The sequence below is a fragment of the Vidua macroura genome, chromosome 7 (assembly GCF_024509145.1).
Source record: "Vidua macroura isolate BioBank_ID:100142 chromosome 7, ASM2450914v1, whole genome shotgun sequence".
In the NCBI taxonomy this organism is placed as follows: Eukaryota; Metazoa; Chordata; class Aves; order Passeriformes; family Viduidae; genus Vidua; species Vidua macroura.
The window spans coordinates 28,408,780-28,427,244 of record NC_071577.1 but is presented as its reverse complement, the minus strand read 5'-3'; the positions used below and the strand labels follow the sequence as shown (position 1 = coordinate 28,427,244).

The 18,465-nt window shown below is 38.3% G+C and overlaps 1 protein-coding gene across 4 annotated transcripts in view; it reads right to left on the bottom strand.

Annotated features, from left to right (window-relative positions):
- PTPN4 (protein tyrosine phosphatase non-receptor type 4) overlaps positions 1–18,465 on the bottom strand; it is a 108,955-nt gene that overhangs the window by 73,045 nt on the left and 17,445 nt on the right. Inside the window, exon 2 of one of the 4 annotated variants that reach the window (XM_053981766.1) lies at positions 1,682–1,766. The exons of the other annotated variants lie outside the window; for them this stretch is intronic. The gene's annotated coding sequence lies outside the window, so the exon portion shown is untranslated. The remainder of the gene's footprint in view (positions 1–1,681; positions 1,767–18,465) is intronic. 4 annotated transcript variants of the gene reach the window in all.

Here is an 18,465-nt window from a genome sequence, read left to right as displayed (position 1 = left end):
TCAGATACAGCAACAAATCCGTAAGAGTGAGTAAAGAGAAAATCATCCCTTAGTGACCCTCAAAATCCTTTATCACCATGAAACCATTCACTCAGTCCCTTCAACAGACCCAACCTGCAGATCTATCAAGGCTCTTGCTGTAATATAGATCATCTTTGCTCCAGCCAAACAAAAAACATTGCACAGTTAAAGACAATGACTGGATTTTTTCTCAATGTACATAAATGAAATTATCAAATTCAAGAAAGAGTCACTGTATTAAAAGTTTGCTATGGAAACAGGAGCAGCTATATTGGGCCAGAACAACAGTAGCTTGCAGACTGGAAGGGCAACGACTTCTCCACTCTCTTTAAGGACGAAACAAACAAATAGGACACACACACTTCTCATGCTGCTCCACAGTCTGGAGTTCAGCATCTTCCCAGTGTGAAGCTCATACTCCCATTGTGCTGGACATCAGTCATTCATGAATGTTTTCTCCATGGACTTAAGAAACTATGTTTTGTACTTTCAGATTACGCAATGAAACATTATATTCTATGTCCCATATAAAATACACAGTAGTTGGAACCACCATCTCATAGTAGACAAGTTTCTTGCATGAAGCGAAGAGGTTTTTGCAACTACAGAACACAGTTTTGCAAGTATAATGACTCAAATCCTGAAATGCATCTACAAAATGGAAATAAAACAGCCATGAAAGTAATAGAGAGAAGGTGACAAAAGACTGTTTTCTGCAAGCCACTCTTTTCCTATACGTCAGCAAAGAAACTATGGAAGAATGTAGAAAATATGTTAAAACACCTGCACCATCACATGCACTTCCAAAAATACTCCTCCTTCTAAGACCTGCCAGGGTTATTACATGGAACCGCTTTGTGGCCAATCATGTGCACACAACCCATATTTAAACCTCTATCAGCACATGTACACTTAACAAAAAGGACGCAGTTGTTAAGCACAGATAGACCCTTCAATTACTGGTTTTACTGACACACTTGTTTTACAACATAATTGGCCCCAGACTGTACCCATATCATCTTTGCAACTTCTTTCTTTCAGAAATACATACACCAAGAACACAGACAGTATTATGTCACCCAAACACATATTGCCATTCCTGCTATATATTTTGAAAACTTACTTATAGTGAGATGGCTAGCTCTTGCTTATAAGGTTACAAATTGCAGCTGATTTCCTAACAAATATTGATATATAAAATGAGAAAATCTGATAGAAATTCAGCTACACTCATTGCAGACTTCTGCAATAAAAATATTATAGCTAATGTTAGTATGGAACAGAGGACTGCTTTAAGCTCCAAAGTAAAATTTGCATCCCCAAAAGAAATAGGAGTATAAAAACAAAAGCTGAGACTTAAACAAAAAATCAGTTTGAGAACAACTGGCTTAAACAGCAGGTTAACTTAAGCAAGGTACTACTGTGTGTGCATATCCATGTTGTGGGCAGTGCCACAGCCACTTAATGCTAAAATATTTTTATACATGCAAGTGGATTATTTAAACTGGATTTAATCTTCACATATGATGAAGGTTTTCTGCTTACAATTTTTCAGTGTCTTCTGGTAAGCATGTAATACTTATGTGAATTAACAATCTAAAGAACGTGCTGCTACAGCAACTGGAGAAGGACAGAATTTGTGCAAAGCAACTCCACTTACCTTCCAGGTCTGTGGAGGGAGTAAGTTGTACATTTCCTGCCTGAGCTCAGGTTTCAAGTGGTGAAGCAATTCCAGGGAGTGTTCCCTATCAAAGGGCAGAACATTCCTGCAATACTGGCTCGGTTAGGGCACTAAAGAGCATACAGCAGCTTCACAAGTGAATTTTCGGCATCCTTTATTCTTTTATGTAAATGTATACAGCATAATGACAATTTGCTTGGGCTTACAATAAACTAACTGATTTTAAGCAGCTTAATAAATAAGCAGTTGGTTAAGCAGGTAATTAACTGAAATTTAATTTATCCAAGAGTGCAGCCAATTTGCTGACTTGATGCGAACTTTCTTTAAAAGAACTCTTGAAGTAATGTACAGAAAAACAACCACCTTAACACATTTACTGTAAGCACATGTGCATGCAAGGACATGAGAATTTAATTTTTCATGGCTCATCTAAAGCAGCTAAAGAAGCTCACGCATTGCCAGATTTCCATTTGTTTAGGAGCTTGTATTTTAGCAACCCAGAAGGCATGGATTTGTGGCCCACCTGCTCATTTGGGTCCAACACTGTACATGAATTTCCTACAAGAAGTAGGAAAGTAGGTCAGACTTACAGAAGACCCATGTCCTTATAACATGATGCAGCTTGAATATATTAAGTAAAATGCAGACCCCATCTTTACTAAAATTATCCAGCCAACTTAATTATATATATATATAACAAAAAAAAAAAAAAACAAAACCAAAAACCACCCTTTTAAAAGTACAAAGACAATTATGAAGGTTTAAACAGAATAATACAACATATTGCAATTCAGACAAACACTGAGATATACCTAGAGCCCATCTTCATAGAAGTTTATTGAAAACACATTAGTGACACTACATTAAATGTTTCAATCCAAACTAGTTTGAAAATGCTAAATATTAGCTGGTCATGCGTTTTCTGAGGGAATTCCACATTAAGTCCAAAGAAAATGTTCTTGTCTTTTGTCTTTCAAAAATTTGTTTTGAAAGCTTTCAGCAATTCTGATGCAGTACATAGCTTCAGAACATTGCTTATAAATTAAAGCAGAGCAGAAATGCATTTTCATTTAAGTGAATCGACTCATGCACTACAATCCTGAAATTGTTCCAAAGAGAGTTGGACTTGGATCCTTGTGGGTCCCTCCCAGCTCAGGATAGTCTAAGATTCTGTGATTCCTTCCTGCTTTATGCTGACCAAATAATGGAAAGTATCTAGCATTCATTAAAGTTGATATGTAAACACTGACTTATTTCACTTTGCAGTCACCAGGTGCAAGGCTTCCAGCAAGACTTCTAGCCAGGCAACGGCATCATTAATGATTCCAGGCTCTATCAAACCCTCTTGTTTTATTTCTAAGCTTATTTAATATCAGTTATATATAAATTGACCACATTCATTCTACTAAAGATAATATGCTCCTGAAAAGTTATCATATGGCCACTTCTTAAACTTTTCCTAAAACTTCACTGAAAAAGAGGGATATCATATCTTTACTGTTGACCAACTGGGACAACTATTCTGACCATACAATATAACTACAGCCACTGGTTCTTCAGTGCTACTACACTCCCAGAGAGTCGTGGGAAGAGCCCTGGATATGAGGAGATACTGGCTTTGGAAGCTAGGAAGCTGAAGTTCCAAAAACCTCCACAACTTCTCTCCACTGTGGGTAACCAGACTGTGCTCTTTAGCCTGGTACCTGCATGGGGCTGGCAGCTCACCGACTCCAAACTCTCCTGCTCCTGGGTCAGGGATTCCTGCATCCTTCCTTACAGCCTGGCACTGAGCAGTCTCCACACTTCCTCTGCAAAAACAGTACACAATTTGAGCTGATGTGCAGCTGCTTCTGTACATTCCTCCAAGATCTCTACTATCTGCAGACACTGAGCTGCTTGAGCAAATCCCTCATGGATACCAGACGTATAGAACAATAAAGGAAAATCCTACTTCACTTTTGAAAGTCACCAAGAAAACCTTACTCATGTTCTCCTCAAAACATTCATTATCTCACCTGCATTTCAATCCATAAGCTACTCTTACAGCCTCCTTTTCCACATTCTCAATCATAAGAAAAGCCAAATCTAACCAAAAAAAAGTGTGAGTTCTTAACCTATATGTGAGTTTCTGAAAATATTGGGCCAAAAGTTCAGCAGCTAAGAGAAAAGAAGTTGAATTTAGCCTCTCTCCCCCACCATCAGCTTCTCCTATATATAAACCAATAGCAGAGAAGCAGTTTAATACTCTAGCCACTTAGATAAATTTCTAAGATTGTTAATGCATCTCATGAACATGAGGGTTTCATGGGCTTGGCTGTGGATTTCAGTGCAGTCTTGATGCCTAAATTAATAAGCATTCTCAGTAAAAAATTATCCGAGGATTTTTTTCAAGCTAAGACCTCCTTGAATAATGTTTTTTATCTACTTCTCTGAAAAGGAATTTCACATTTGAACAACTGCTGTGTGATATGAAGCAAGAGTTTCACTGTTATAATTACTGATAGAGACAAAGGTTAAAGATGAAACACCTTGCTTGGTCACTCCCAGATTTTCATACTTTCTAACATAAAAATAATAATTAATGAGTGTTCAGTCACTCTACATAGGATCTGATAGACACAGCTGGAGGCTGTACACCAGAACACAGCAAATTAGTGAGATAGTACTGTAGCACACTACTGTTTTCTCTGAAAAATAAACTATTTGGACAATTTGACAATTCCCTCCCTTGCTCCTCCTTGCTCCCAAGAAAAAGGGCACAGCTAACAGAGAAGCCTATTATAAACGACACTTCTATCTAATTAAATGTCAATACTCATTATGCTTGAACTGCATGCACCACACTCACAAAAAAGCCTCTCAAATTCAGCTGATCCCTTTCTCTGTTTTGAGCCAGAAGTAGAACAGTACAGAAAGACTGGTATCTGCTTTGCTTCACTCCTGTATGCAACATTTCAGAACACACATTACAGCAAGATAAAATTCATTGGTTTGAGATTACAACACCTACTGGCAGTTTAGGAGCAATATCAATAAATAAAAGAGTTCTTAGAAACCATGCCATCAACACTTACAATTATTTTGAACCTAAACCCTTTATGTCCTCCCTTTCTGTGCTCAGTCATGTTTCACATGTAGACAATAACCTCTCCATCTTCACTATCCAGGACTCTAGATGAGATAACAGCCTGAGAAGATATTAAAAATTCTCTGGCAAGGAAAAAAGAAGTGGGGAAAAAAAAGGCAAATAGACTTATAAATTCCAAACAGCTCAATATGGTTCCTTTTAAACCCATTTTTAAGCTTCAAATTTAGACTTATTGAACACCTGTCCAAACACATTACAGCTTTGCATTGTCAGAGAGGCTGAAGAAACTCAATCAATAGACTAAAAGTCTGCAACCAAGAAAGAGCTAGAATTAAAACAGTCAGACCCTTTCCCCCCACCCCATCCTACATCATCAGGGCCCCCATCTCCCTTTTCACTGAATCAGTCCTACAGGCCAGAGAATGAACAAATGCAAAGACAACAGAAAGCCTCCTTCCAGCTATTCCTGACAGCTCATGGCTCAGCACTCACTGACCTGATGACAACAATACTGCAGAAGAGACAAGACCTTTCCATCACTTTCACATGATCCAAGGAACACCTGTCCTGCAGGTGACACACTGAAGCCACAATCAGAGTGGAAACATCATATGAATTTGTGCAGCTGTTTTGTTTCTGACCTGGAGACTTTTCATTTCTAGGTGCTATTCAGGTGTTAGGGGGGTTTTAGGGAACAAGTCACACATACATGTGAACAAGATGTGTGAAGAACCTCACATGAGGTTTCAGAGATTACTTTGAGCAAAACCATGGAAAATTTCTCTATAATATGCAATACACCCCTACACACCTTAAGGACCAGAAAAAAGAGCACACCTACCCCCCTATTAAGCAATGGACTATAGCTGATCTTCAGGAATCACCTGATCACAGTGTGACTGCTTTACGGAATGGTTTAGGGAAGCCATACCTTGGTGTGAAGAAACAATTCACAAAGAGAGAAGGTAGCTGAGGCTAGAAATGTCTTTATGTAACAATATTGGTACCATGTAAGGCCTTTTATATGAAAACACAAGTTGATGGCAAGCACCAGCTAGAGCAGTGCCAGCTTGTGAGGCAGTAAGGCCACAGAGAGGGAAGAGGCCCCAGGGGCACAGCTGTGGCCACTTCAGGCAGGCAGGCAGCAAACACGCACAGGCACCGTGGCAGCAGCAGCAGCCACACTCCTGCAACGAGCCCCTGAGGATGGAAACGGCAAAGCTAGCAGGGAAAAAGATTAAATCTAACTTTATTTTTTAAAAAGCCAACCAATCCCTGTGGAAGGGCAGATAGCTGAAGCAGTCAGTAAAGGATATGTCCACCAGGAAAAACAAGAACAGGAAGAGGAGCACTGTCCTATCACTAAATGATGATTTAAAGTATCCTCCTATATTTAAAAAATATTATAAATTAAACCAATATGCAAATGCATTTATAAGACATAAAACCTCCTTGTTTCCTAGTATGCAGCTGTCAGTTCATATTTTGAGGTGTTTATCATGTGTAAAGATTACTAGGAATAAATAAAAAAGTTTTCCAAGTGAGTTCTACCTCCATTATTTTAAACTTGATTCTATCCATAACTTGCCCTTGTTTGAAAATATCATTAAAAATGGTAATCCATGACCTTCACACAGATGATTACTACATCTATCTCTTTCCATTCCTGGAGCTAGATCTCTTATTCTTGCTTTTATGACTCAAAGCTATAATAAGATGTAGTAAATGAAGACTATAACGAAACATTACTAAAATATCTTGAGAGAGACATCTCAAAATAAATCCCCAGTACTTTTTAAAATGTGTTGTTAAACTAGGTTAAATAGATTTAAATAGATCTTTCATTAAAGGGAAATCTGGCTCTGATACAACTCAAAGATCAGGAAATCTAAATATTACCTATCAAAAGAAAAAAGGGCTGAAATCAGAGCAAGTTCAGACAAAGTACAGAAGCACTAGGTGATAACAACTTAATATTTAATATCTTGCTTTAGGGTGGGGAGAATATACATCCCCCACATCCAAATTTCTTCCTACAGTTTTCCTCAAAGGTTTCAAAGCATAATTGATTCCCCTTTGCAATATGACTTTAAAAAAAATTCTTCACCTATTAAAGAAAAGACTTTACGGTTCTCCACAGACTTAGTAGAAAACAAAAGCGCCTCAGTATATAAAAGGAGTTTTTAAAATTTTTGAACCTTTAATGACAATGCACAACTGCCTGTAGCTAGCATAATCAAGTACAGTCCTTTCATGACACTAATTATTAACAGATCTAAACTTGAGCAACAGCCCAACTACACATGCTGAATCAAGGAAATATAGCAAGAGAAAATTAGGTTCAGATTTCAGCTTTTCCATCAACAAATGAGAGAGGTTTTTAAACATAATTTAAGAAATCAAAAAGAGAAAAGTTATATGCAAATCACAACTGATGGTCCTCAACAGTTGTACACAATTAAGCAGATAAAACATGTAAAACACCAAATGATGCGAAGTTACACATTCTAATTTGGTGTGACTGTAAATGAACTCTGTTGTACAAGCCTCAACCACAATTACCTGAAAACAACACGGACAGAAAATATATGATGGAGAAAATCTGTGGGCTTGCCGTGAACCACTTGAGCACCCAGGGATCAATACTGCTGCATGCTGAAGGACCTGCAAGTCCAGAGCAGCCACTGGAACAGGCAGCTGGAGTTCCACCTGTGGCACCTGTGCTGCGAAGCCTTTGAAGTTAAAGGCAGTCTGAACTGAAAACAAACTGGCAAAATTCAGAAAAAGCTTTTATTCTACTCATAGCCAACATCAAGTTGAATTTTGGCTGTCACTAAAACTGAGGTATTAGACAGGGAGGAAAAGTTGTCTGTGTATATTTTGTTCAGAGTTGCTAAACCTAAGCCAAATTATCTTCAATAGATTTAAACACAGCAGATGCTAATTCTATGGCTTAGTGTAACCAATTGGACACGTTCCATCAAAATTAGTTTTTAATCAGAAACACCATTTCCATAAAATAGAACTTTTCACGTGGAAAATTTCAGTTTTGCCAAAACCCACCGATTTTCCGCGGGAAACACTGAAATAATGCCTATCTGGCTACCTGCCTGGAAAACACTTGTCAACTCCACTTCTTCCTCCAGCAGAAAACAAACCAAGGGATGTCTTCTCGCACTGCTGCCCAGAAAAGTGACCTCAGTCCATCCGTGGCCCTGGCTTTCAGCCACACTGCCTTGCACTCCGGGCACTCGGCCTCTCCACAGCGCTGTGGCTGTGGGCTGTGAAAGGCAGCAGGTCACGTTTTGGTTGGACATGGGATGAGCACTCGAGAGACCCCAAAGCACACCAGGGAACTGGAACAAGGAGCTCCCCACATGAGGCAAGATCAGTTTTGCTGGTGCACCTGCCCAGTTGCAAAAGAACCATTCTATTTTACATCATCCCAAATTTTAAGGCCTCCTTTTATCTATTTCTTTATTTACTATATTTCACAACTTCACCTCAGCTTAAGTTAAGTATTCTTCCTACTTCTGCCTCCTCTCGAAGACTTTCTTAATAGAAAACAATTTCCAATTTCAAGACAGTTCACGATTAGAAATTCAAAATTATCTGAGTGAATCTGACAAGGAACATATCATGCATGTTCAAGCAATCAAATCTTATAATCACTCACATGAAACACAATTTTAAACAGGAAATATAAAATCACAGTTTCGTGGGTTTAGTTTCTTTAGCAAAGTATTTTAAAGATGTCTATACTCCACAGATTTGTAAATTGTACAAATGCACTTTGTAACAATTGTATCTGTACTTCTTACAAAGTAAAATTCTGAGCCAAATCAAAAGTTTTCCAAAATTGTGGCATACTGATCCCAACAGTCACACCCTGTCAGGGGTTATGACACACTTACACATTAAGGGCAGACTGCAGGCCCCCTGCACTCATCTTCATGCATTCACAGTTTTGAAAATTGTTAAACTACACTCACGTTTGGACATAAGTAAGAAGATAAATGATCTTCATGCATATTTCTAAGATTATCTAAAAACACTTTTCCTTTTGGGATGTATTTCCTTGTCTTGAAAATAAATTGACAAATTTACAGAAGCATCTGTAAAAAAAGACCTGGGAAGAAAACGTAATGCAAGAGGAAAGACAAGATCCAAAATTACATAAAAGTTAGTAATTCTGACCAGGGTTCATCAAACCCAACTTCAAAAAAACCCTTCAAGTTTTTTTTTTTTTTTTGTTTCAGAATATGACCGTTTTCTTCCTTTTAGCTTTTGTTCTTTATAGAATTACACAGTAATACTTGACAGTTTCCACAAAATTAACTCAACAAAAATAGCAGACACTATTAATGGTGTGAAAAGCAACACAACACTGTCATGGCTAACTATGAATATACCATAGGGGGAGGTGGGGAGCAGAAATCCCTACATTCCTAAATCCAAAAAGTAAAGGCACAAAGTTGAAGGTATACAATTGGAAAAGGTGGAAGAGCTAAAAACACAGAGTTTATAATGCACTACAGCTCCAGAATGAAGACACCATGATACCCAAGTGAAACTAAAACTTACTGACAAAGTGTATTTCTGTATTATACATCTTATCTATTCAACCTCAAAACTTTTATTAGAAGTTAGATTTCTTTTACTAGAACATTAGCAAATCACTTTCCAGGTACAGAGTATACATTTTCTATAAAGAAAAAGCAATCTAGTCTATTTGTATTTAATAAAATACCAACTGAGAAAAATTACCTGACCATTTTGCTTGGAGCTGGGAACTTCTACAATCATCTGCCATTCAGAACCAGCAAGAAACTTCCAATTTGGTTGGTCTGAGATTAAGTGAATTATTCTATTATTTACTGAGTTTATTTTTAGAAGGAAAACAACTTCTACCATCTCCTGTAATGCATTCATGTTCAGGAAGACACAGAGGCTTTAATGCTTGTTTATCATATTGGCTCAGTTCAGTATCAAGTTTCACATCCGCTGAAAAAACAGGCACATAACCATGGTACAAACCAGTTATTCAACTAAAAATAAAGCAATAAAAGAAACATCACAACTCCAGTGGAATAAAACATTACCAAGAAGGGCAAATGAACCCACACATGCAGAGTTTGTGTGTGCTGAGGTTAAAGAGCAAAAGGCTATTAAAAGGAGAAAGTACTACAAAATTATAAAAGGCTATTTATAGGCTTCATGTCATGCCACTATTTAATCATGCTGCTATTTATGCTTTCTGTCATGCATTTACCACCTCTAAGCAAGAATTAAACCTTGAATGTAGTTTAATCACCTGCATGTCACAGGGCCTTGAATTGTATTAACTTCTCTGATGCTTCCAAGAACATACTTTCATCTGGCCAAACTGATTCCCTGCAAGGACACAGGCACACACCTCCTGCCACAAACCAATGTGGGTAGTGCACATTGGCACTGATGATTCCGTGACAGTAATCAGATTACCTCCTATTCTTCCCTGTAATACAACCAGACGTCTGGAAGGACCCTGTAAAAATATGTTTTCTGTAACTAAAACTGCAGTATGGTTCAAATCCTCACCTTGCGCCTTTTCACTGTGCTGCAGCTGAGAGCACAGAGTTATGTCTCAGCCAAGAGGCTGGGGGCAAATTCAGGTTTTGATTTTTTTCCCCTAGCACAACTCTAAATGCCAACTTGATTGTAACCACAGACCAATACAGAAGTTCATGTCACCACTTCAAATTTTCTCCAACTTGTAGTATGAAAGACTGTACCAATTTTTTTTCTTCTCAATAAAGCCTAATCCTAAGAAAACCATGCTATCAGTGATGATTACATATCTAGTCACTAAACTCTGAGTAAGTGTAAAACAAATAAACTTTTATACTACATTGCCTATAACTGACATCTATTTATTCATAATAAAATAATCCAAGCACAATAGTTGCTCTCAGAAGAAGTCTTAATCCAGTGATTAATTTAGCTTTCTATGACAGAGAATCATAATACTTGCACAGAAAATAACTATTAAAAATAAACTTTACTGTTCAACTGTATACAGGAGAGATTGCCATGTTCTAATCTTCAACCATCTTCTCCCACTATAGTAAAGCTAAGGACATAGCACTTGTTTTGTCTTTGAAATCAAAGGACTAAAGCTGTAGACTTGATTTAGAAGCCTTGTATGCAAACTAATTCACCTTTCAGCACAGAGCAGCTTTACAAAATGCTTAGCAAAAAATCCATTTGGATAGTCTCATCCACGATATTGCAGGTAAGAGAGATTATTTTAAGAGAACAGAAGCAGTTATAGCCCCCAGGCTGTTAGAAACCAGAAGTTTGCAGGGCTGCCCCATTTTGCCTGCAGTGAGTTCTCTGCTGCCCCAGGCAAGCGCTCAACTCCCAGCCCCACCCCTGGCTGAGCCAGGGGCTATGCAAGGCAGCAGGTTTGAGTGACAGATTTGAACCAATTCCCTCAGTGCTCTCAGTTCTCCTTTCAGTCTACTGAAAAAGTACATAATAATGTGTAATAATAATACATAATAATGTGTATGTGTATACATAATTATGTTGGACGTCTCTCTGTTTCAAATTCGTAACAAACACTGGAAGCATGTGGTAGCTTATGAAAACCTGACAGCAGAGACCCAAAGTAAGGCTTAGTGAGCTTGTCTGCAGCAAAGGGGGCACACTATAAATACCAGAAAGGAATTTCATAGTCAAAATAAAAAGGTAATGCAAATCTGCCAGAAAAAACAAACATCTCACGATTTCCAAAAGCACACAAGGAATTTTAAGTAGCCAATCTACTGTTGGCAATGACAGCACAAGAAACTGTCACAGCGTAAAACTCACCCCGTATAACCCATATTTGTTCTTTTTATACAAGGGGCAACATCCTGACTCCAAAGCTACTTGAGAAGCATTTCAGTTACACAAGTCAATGTACTTTGATGACAGTAGACCTTCAACATTTGGGAATTCATACAAGCTTTATGTAGACATGCTGATGTTAAACCACTATGAAAGACGACAGTAACTCCTTGGTCAGAACTAAGCACAGAAACTGTGCTGCAGTCCTTAAATTTAGGACACAACTACATCCTCAGGTGCAATTATGGCTCAAGCCAAAGACAGCAGTGGACTTAAATCAGCAGACAAGTTTCTGCCTAGCATTTTAGTTCTCAAGGATCTCTGCAACCCATACTTGCAGTGTGAACTGCTTTGTGGAAATGCAAATCTCTGACAAATTAACTCTGAAATTCCTCCAAGCCTGTAGAGCCAAAAACCCTCAAAACTCTTTACAGAAATTATAATTGTAAGTGCCCCTACAGAGAAAACGATTTGCAGAATGCACCCAAGTTTCCCAGCTTCTTATCCTTTTGGTAAAGGTGAGAATAAAGATTTTTAGCTGTTGTCTATAAAAGCAGTGGAGGGGAAGCTGCCAGCAAGTACAATCACCACTTCCTTAAATACCTTTCCTTTAAATCCACCATTAAACACTTTTTTTTTCTGCTCAACTGCCAAGCAGTCAACATTCTGGGACAGATTCATTTCTCTTTTCTAAAAGGGAACAGAAGTTACTGTGGGAGAAAAAGGAAAAAAAAGCCTCCACCTCTCAAAGTACAGAGCACAAATGACTATCTGTCCAGTGTTGCCCTCTGAATAATGCCAGTGCAGAGGCTGTTGATGGTCAAAGGAAGGAACATCTTGAATTCAACCCGGGGTCACCCTGGACCAGCCCCAAATTACCAGCAATCCTTAGAAGAAATGTCACCAGTAGATCAGGTGTAATTATTCACCGCTAGTGCGACCTTGAAAAAATGAAAAATCTTACCTGCAAGAACAATTCAGTAAGCAAACCTCAAAAATAATGAATGAAGCAAGTTCTAAGAAAATTGTGGCTTAGTTTTCCAAAAGCTCTAAAAGAGCTTTCTCAAGACATTTATGTTTTATATAAAGGAAAGTGCAGTTCTAAGATTTCCCACTACAATTCTTGCTTACATTCAGAGTTTGATAAGTCACAGTAAAAAGCTTAAAGGTATCAACACAGATTTGCACAGAAATGAAAACAAGTTACAATAATGAATATTTGAGTTATTTTTATGAATACCATTAGGGTCAAAACCCAGTCCATTAAGTTGATAATATAAAAAGTACAATTTTTTCCAATATACCTTCTTGTTTTATAATGATACACTGTGTCCCTTGGGAGAATTATTCTTCCATAAATATTTGACATGAAAAGCAAGATTTTTTTGTCTTAGCAAGTATGTTGTGATTCCTGACAGAAATAACAGATAACAATGGACAGTGAAGATAGCACATGGTTAAGTTGAACATAAAATATAAACTGTTAAGCTTATATTTTTGCATATTTCAATTAGGTCCTCCTTTAAAAGTGATTAGGCATTATTAGGCAATTTAGCTAATTTATTAAATCTTAAAATAGCCTGGCTCTTGCTCCTGTTGTTTTCCCTGGATAGACAGGTACAAATGTGGGTCAGATTCACAGCTTGATGGTTACTGATTCACAGGTTGATGAGACAGCCATGTCGAAACTACAGAGGTAATAATTCATCACTTAAACCATCAGTTCTCTACCATTCACTTACGGCAAATACTCCAGATTTCTTCCATGTATGTTCCTTCCTTCTCAAGGCTCTTACAGCCCCCCTTCTAACTGTTCAGTTACCTTCATCACTCAAACCCTTTCCTACATTTTGTCCATTTCTCTAATCACATTTCATCTTTCCTCTGGCTTACTTGATGCCCTCCTCCTTTGGGGTGGGCACAGAAGATGGAACAGCAACAGAAATCACAAGAATGTCCCCAAAATGCACAGAAAATCAAACAGGTTCTGCCTGAAGGCAAAAGAAAAACTGTAGCCAAGAGACAAGTCCAAGTCTGCTCCCAAGGTTAATACAGACCTGCCAGGTACATCCACAGTCAGAGTAACAGCACAGATGTCTGATGCATTCTCCTGAGATGCTCTCCATGTGGTTATGAATGGAAAGGATGGATGGCAACCTAATCACCTATGCAGCATTACCAAAAATCATTAAAAAGGTTTTAAATTTCACACATTTTAACATGCGGTACAGAAAGACTTCCAAACCATTACATAAATTCATTAAGAACCTACAGAGTCAAGTTATTTCACCCTAACAGTCTCCTACATACATACATACATGTTGACTTAAATCTGTGTTTTATTTTTGTCATTTTCACCAACAAAATTAAGTCAAGCTTTTAATGCTTAGGGACAACCTCCTTCAAAACAAAAAAGACTTTCAGAACAGAAGACCTAGAAGGAAAACTGATTAAGTAAAGTTTATTCTCAACATGCACAAACATGTTGACAGTGACATGAGTAAGTCCAGTTATCTGATACTTAAAAAGAGAAGAAAGTTTTTTATTTATCAAGCTGGATTAAATATCTAACTGTTGGACTTGATGATCTTTAGAGATCTTTCCAACCTAAACAATTCTAAGTGTGAAGAGACACTCAGGTGATAAAAGACAACACTCATCTTTTCTTTACAGTGAAAATATTGTACAAAGTTCACTGAGAAGGAACAGTCTACCAACATACAAATGAAGACTGCATTAAAGGGCAACAAGCTGAGTCAGCACATCTGCACTGCTCCTCTTGGGCACTGTGTTTAAAAACTCTGTCTATTCATGTGCCCCTGCAGTCAGGCCAAAATGGCTTTCTTACACCTGCTTCTTTAGGCACTCTTTTGTAATTAAACTCAGCTTCCCCAAAGTCTTTACATGCAACTCTTTATAGCATCCCAGAATTAAAAGGCTATAGAAGAGGGACATATGGCAGGATATGGAATGTGCACATTAACAAAGAAAACCAAGCAACTGGTTTCTGCTATTTTCCAAGTCTATTCACATGCATTTTTCCCTGCTGGCAACTCTGCAGCACAGCCCAGGTCCCCTAAGAAGCAGCTGCAAGGAGCCACAGGTGGAAGCAGCAGGAATGTTGGTCCGCAGCACAGGTCTCTCTGAACAGTGGCACTATGCTTATCTGAGGACACAAAGCTCTTCCCCATGCTCCCAGAAATGATCAGAAGAGGTATTTTCTGAAAATGAAGACACTACTATCACACAAGCAATAGCCACCATACTCACCAATGAGACACAGTCACTTTCTCTCTAAACAGCAATTCAGACTTATCAGAGTATCACAGATCAGACTCAGTTCTTCTGGGGACTCGGGTCTTTCACTGCAATACGTACTTTAAATTGGGACCTTAGGAAATTCAGTACTTTCAAAACTGCATTGGTAAACTCAGTTTGCAACAAGCTTCCTCTTAACAAAGATGTACAGGACAGCCCAGAATAGCAAGGCTCACCAAGTGCAGAGCACCAAAACAAAACCACCGGTTTCTTAGTTCAGTTTTCCCAGTTATGTCTTCTCTGAAACAATCAGTGGATCAGTGACAGAGATTAAAAAGCTTGCCATATTATGAAAAAGCAAAAACTTCAACCCACAAATAGGAAAGCATTCATTTCTCATTGCAGGCTAAACCTGGGAACAGCCATAGAAACTACATTTTTTAACAGAATAAAAAATGAGATCTGAAGCCATCACATTTGCATTATGATTATGCAGAGCACTCTGTCTGACAAAGTCCAGATTGAATTGATCCTTCTGAGCTCTAGCCACCACACCAGCAGCATTAGCAATACTGACTTCAGAACAAGTACACTTGAGCAAGTGTCTGTTGCCATGGATAAACACATATGGAGTAGTCACCTAGGTACAACCATGCAGTTGTTGAAACAGGATGACAACAAGAGAATTCAAGAGTCTCAGAACTGTCAGCACACTAACACCAACAATAATGTACCATGAAATTGTAAATACCTTCTGTGGAAAGATGTGACAAATTTGTTCCCTAGATCACAGGAAGCAGATCCTGGTGACCCATGACTGGAAATGTTTCGGTAGCTCCAGGAAGTTGCAAAGAGTAAAAAAACAGATCAATGAGCCCCTTTACCGTCCACTAAAGGTTTGCCAAGTTTTGCCTTTGTCCACTGCTGTACAAGGTCCTCTCCCCAGAAGTCAGTTTTAGTGGGTCCAAAGCTGGAGCCTGTGAAACCAAGGAATGATGCAGCTCCAGATGGATCACACAATCACTGAACTGAGGCTGCCAGGAATATTCACTGCCCATGGAACAGTGGGTGGCCAGTGCCATGCATCATGACTCTTTCAGCATTAGTTGATGGCTGGGTGCCTCACGCTGAAGAGTATCTGAAGGGTTCTTCAGTTCTGACTACTCAGAGGAGAGAAATGTATCAAGGCTTGTCCTTTCTAGATGCAGAAATTGGTGTCAGGATGCTCTGACAACTTCTTAAGAATGATGAGCATGATGTTATGTACATCACAAAGAGAGGCAATGGTAAAGAGTTTAATACCACCACCACATTATCCTTATGAAAAGTAGTTCCCATTCTCCAAGAACCAGCACAGCATGCTTATTTACCAGGTCACCCAAAAATATCTGAGGGAGCTTCTCAGCAGCTAAGAGTATGAAGAATCTACAATGCCCTTCTGAGAATTTTCTGTTCACAAACTCAAAGCTAGAGCCCAGAGAGCAGAAATCCCTGTTATTTAACACAGAATCAGCAAGAAGCTTGTGTCTGCTACTGACAGGCAGGCAGACTGCTACGAGCTATTCTGATTCCTCATGAAGGATGTAACATAAGCATTATTAAATAACAGACGTGTCCATCTGTCCTCTGGAAGTATATAAAGAGAAACACAAATTAGAATTTCTTCACAGTCTTAGATCATCCGCCTTTCTGTAAGAAAATCTGCTGAAAAAAACCAGAGAGAAATGAAAAGGTGCCAACTAGACTGAGCAAGTGCTGACAGAGCTCATGAAAGTGCAGAAAAATCCCATCTAGCTCTCAAGAAATCCAAAATAAGTAGCTCAAGAACACATACACCCAAACCTACAGTTTATGCATACTGTGTTGTAAGCTTTGTTTTTTAACAGATATAGAGCTACACTAGCTGGACATCTCTGTCACATGGTGGTCACTATGGCAAAATAACTCAAAAAAATCTACGACCAGCCACTAATATTTTTGCCACTATATATTCTATTAAGTCACTTTGTAAGATTACTGTAATACTCCTCTGAAACATGATATGGGAAGATGTTGGTAGCTGGAGTAGGAGCAGCCATGCCACCATTACATAGCAAGTTTTGATGCCACTACAAATCTGGTTCTTACATCTCATCTTGCAGTTCCATGGACTGATGAATTTTTAGTCTCAACCACAAGGGATGAGAAAAGTGTTAAAATTGTAGGTGTCTGAACATTTATCTAAAATTCACTGTTGTAGTTAGCTTGTTTTCCTGTTTTGCTGGCTTCACTAAGAAGTTTCTTTCAATTTTCTATTGAACATGATTGAGAGTTTAAGCAAATAAAAAATTGCTTTCCAGAGTAACTATATCAGAGTTAAAGACGATCAGAGAGCTATTACTTAAATGTCTGTTTTCAGAACATTTACAGATAAAAACACAGCATCTATGGAAAGTATATGAAATCTAGGCAATGCAACAGGAGACAAATAGCTGAAAATTTGTCAGTAATGTTAAGGTAAAGAGAACACAACCATTGTCTCCACTGGCAGCAGATCCAGGAAAGTATTACCTGAGAAATCTGAGAGCAACTCCTGAATGAAGATCATGCCTTCCTTTCAGCTGGGAAAAAAGAACTCTTATGGAAAAGAGTAGGCAGGAAGATCCATGTTATCAGCAGGCACCAGCAATACAGAACTGATACAGGCTAAAAAGACATTACACAACTATTGAGAACAGGAGGAAGGTGATGGAAGGAGCTCCCAGAGGAGTGCTGCCAGCCTGGCATCAGATGGGCATCAGATCCCCAAGTGTACACATAATAAGGCCACAGGATATTTTGGGAGAAGATCTAGAGAGGAACCCGCAAAACGTCATATTTATTTACACCTTACGTGCCACAGACAGTTTGCTTTCTATTTCCAATTTGGGATTATACTTCAAGACTTTGGAATTTGGTGGTTCACTTTCATCAGGGCAGTGCATCCATTCCTGGTATTAAACATTGGAAAATAACCTATTTACTGAAAAAACCCAAAACTGAATGGTCATGTGCAGCCTGAGTGAGCTCATGTCTGTTTCAGTGCATTAAACTCAGATTCTTGTTTTACTTCATAGCTCAATCTTTGAAAGAACCAAACATTGATTCGTTTGTATAGAAACAAAAGGAAATTTACAAAGTCAGTAGTTGGAATTATGATAGCCAGAAAGAAGGCATGGACAAGACAATGAACTATAGCTCATATGACTGACCAGAGATTAACAAATATCACTCCTTTCTAAAAGGTTGTACACACCAAGCTGCAAAAATTGTCTCCATGTTGTTCATCACACTGTTAAACAATGCCACTTTTTCTGTTATTTTTTTCCAACTAAGTACAGGAACAGAGGGAACATAATATACATGCATTTTTAAGAACAACAAAAATACTGTCATATTAGCTGAGATGTTTTGAGACTTCAAGACATGTAGACACACCATTACTTACAGGTTTGGAATAAGTCTATTCATATAGGAGCATGCAGAACTGGATTTAGAGGAGAATTCTTTTTTTTTTGTGCACTTT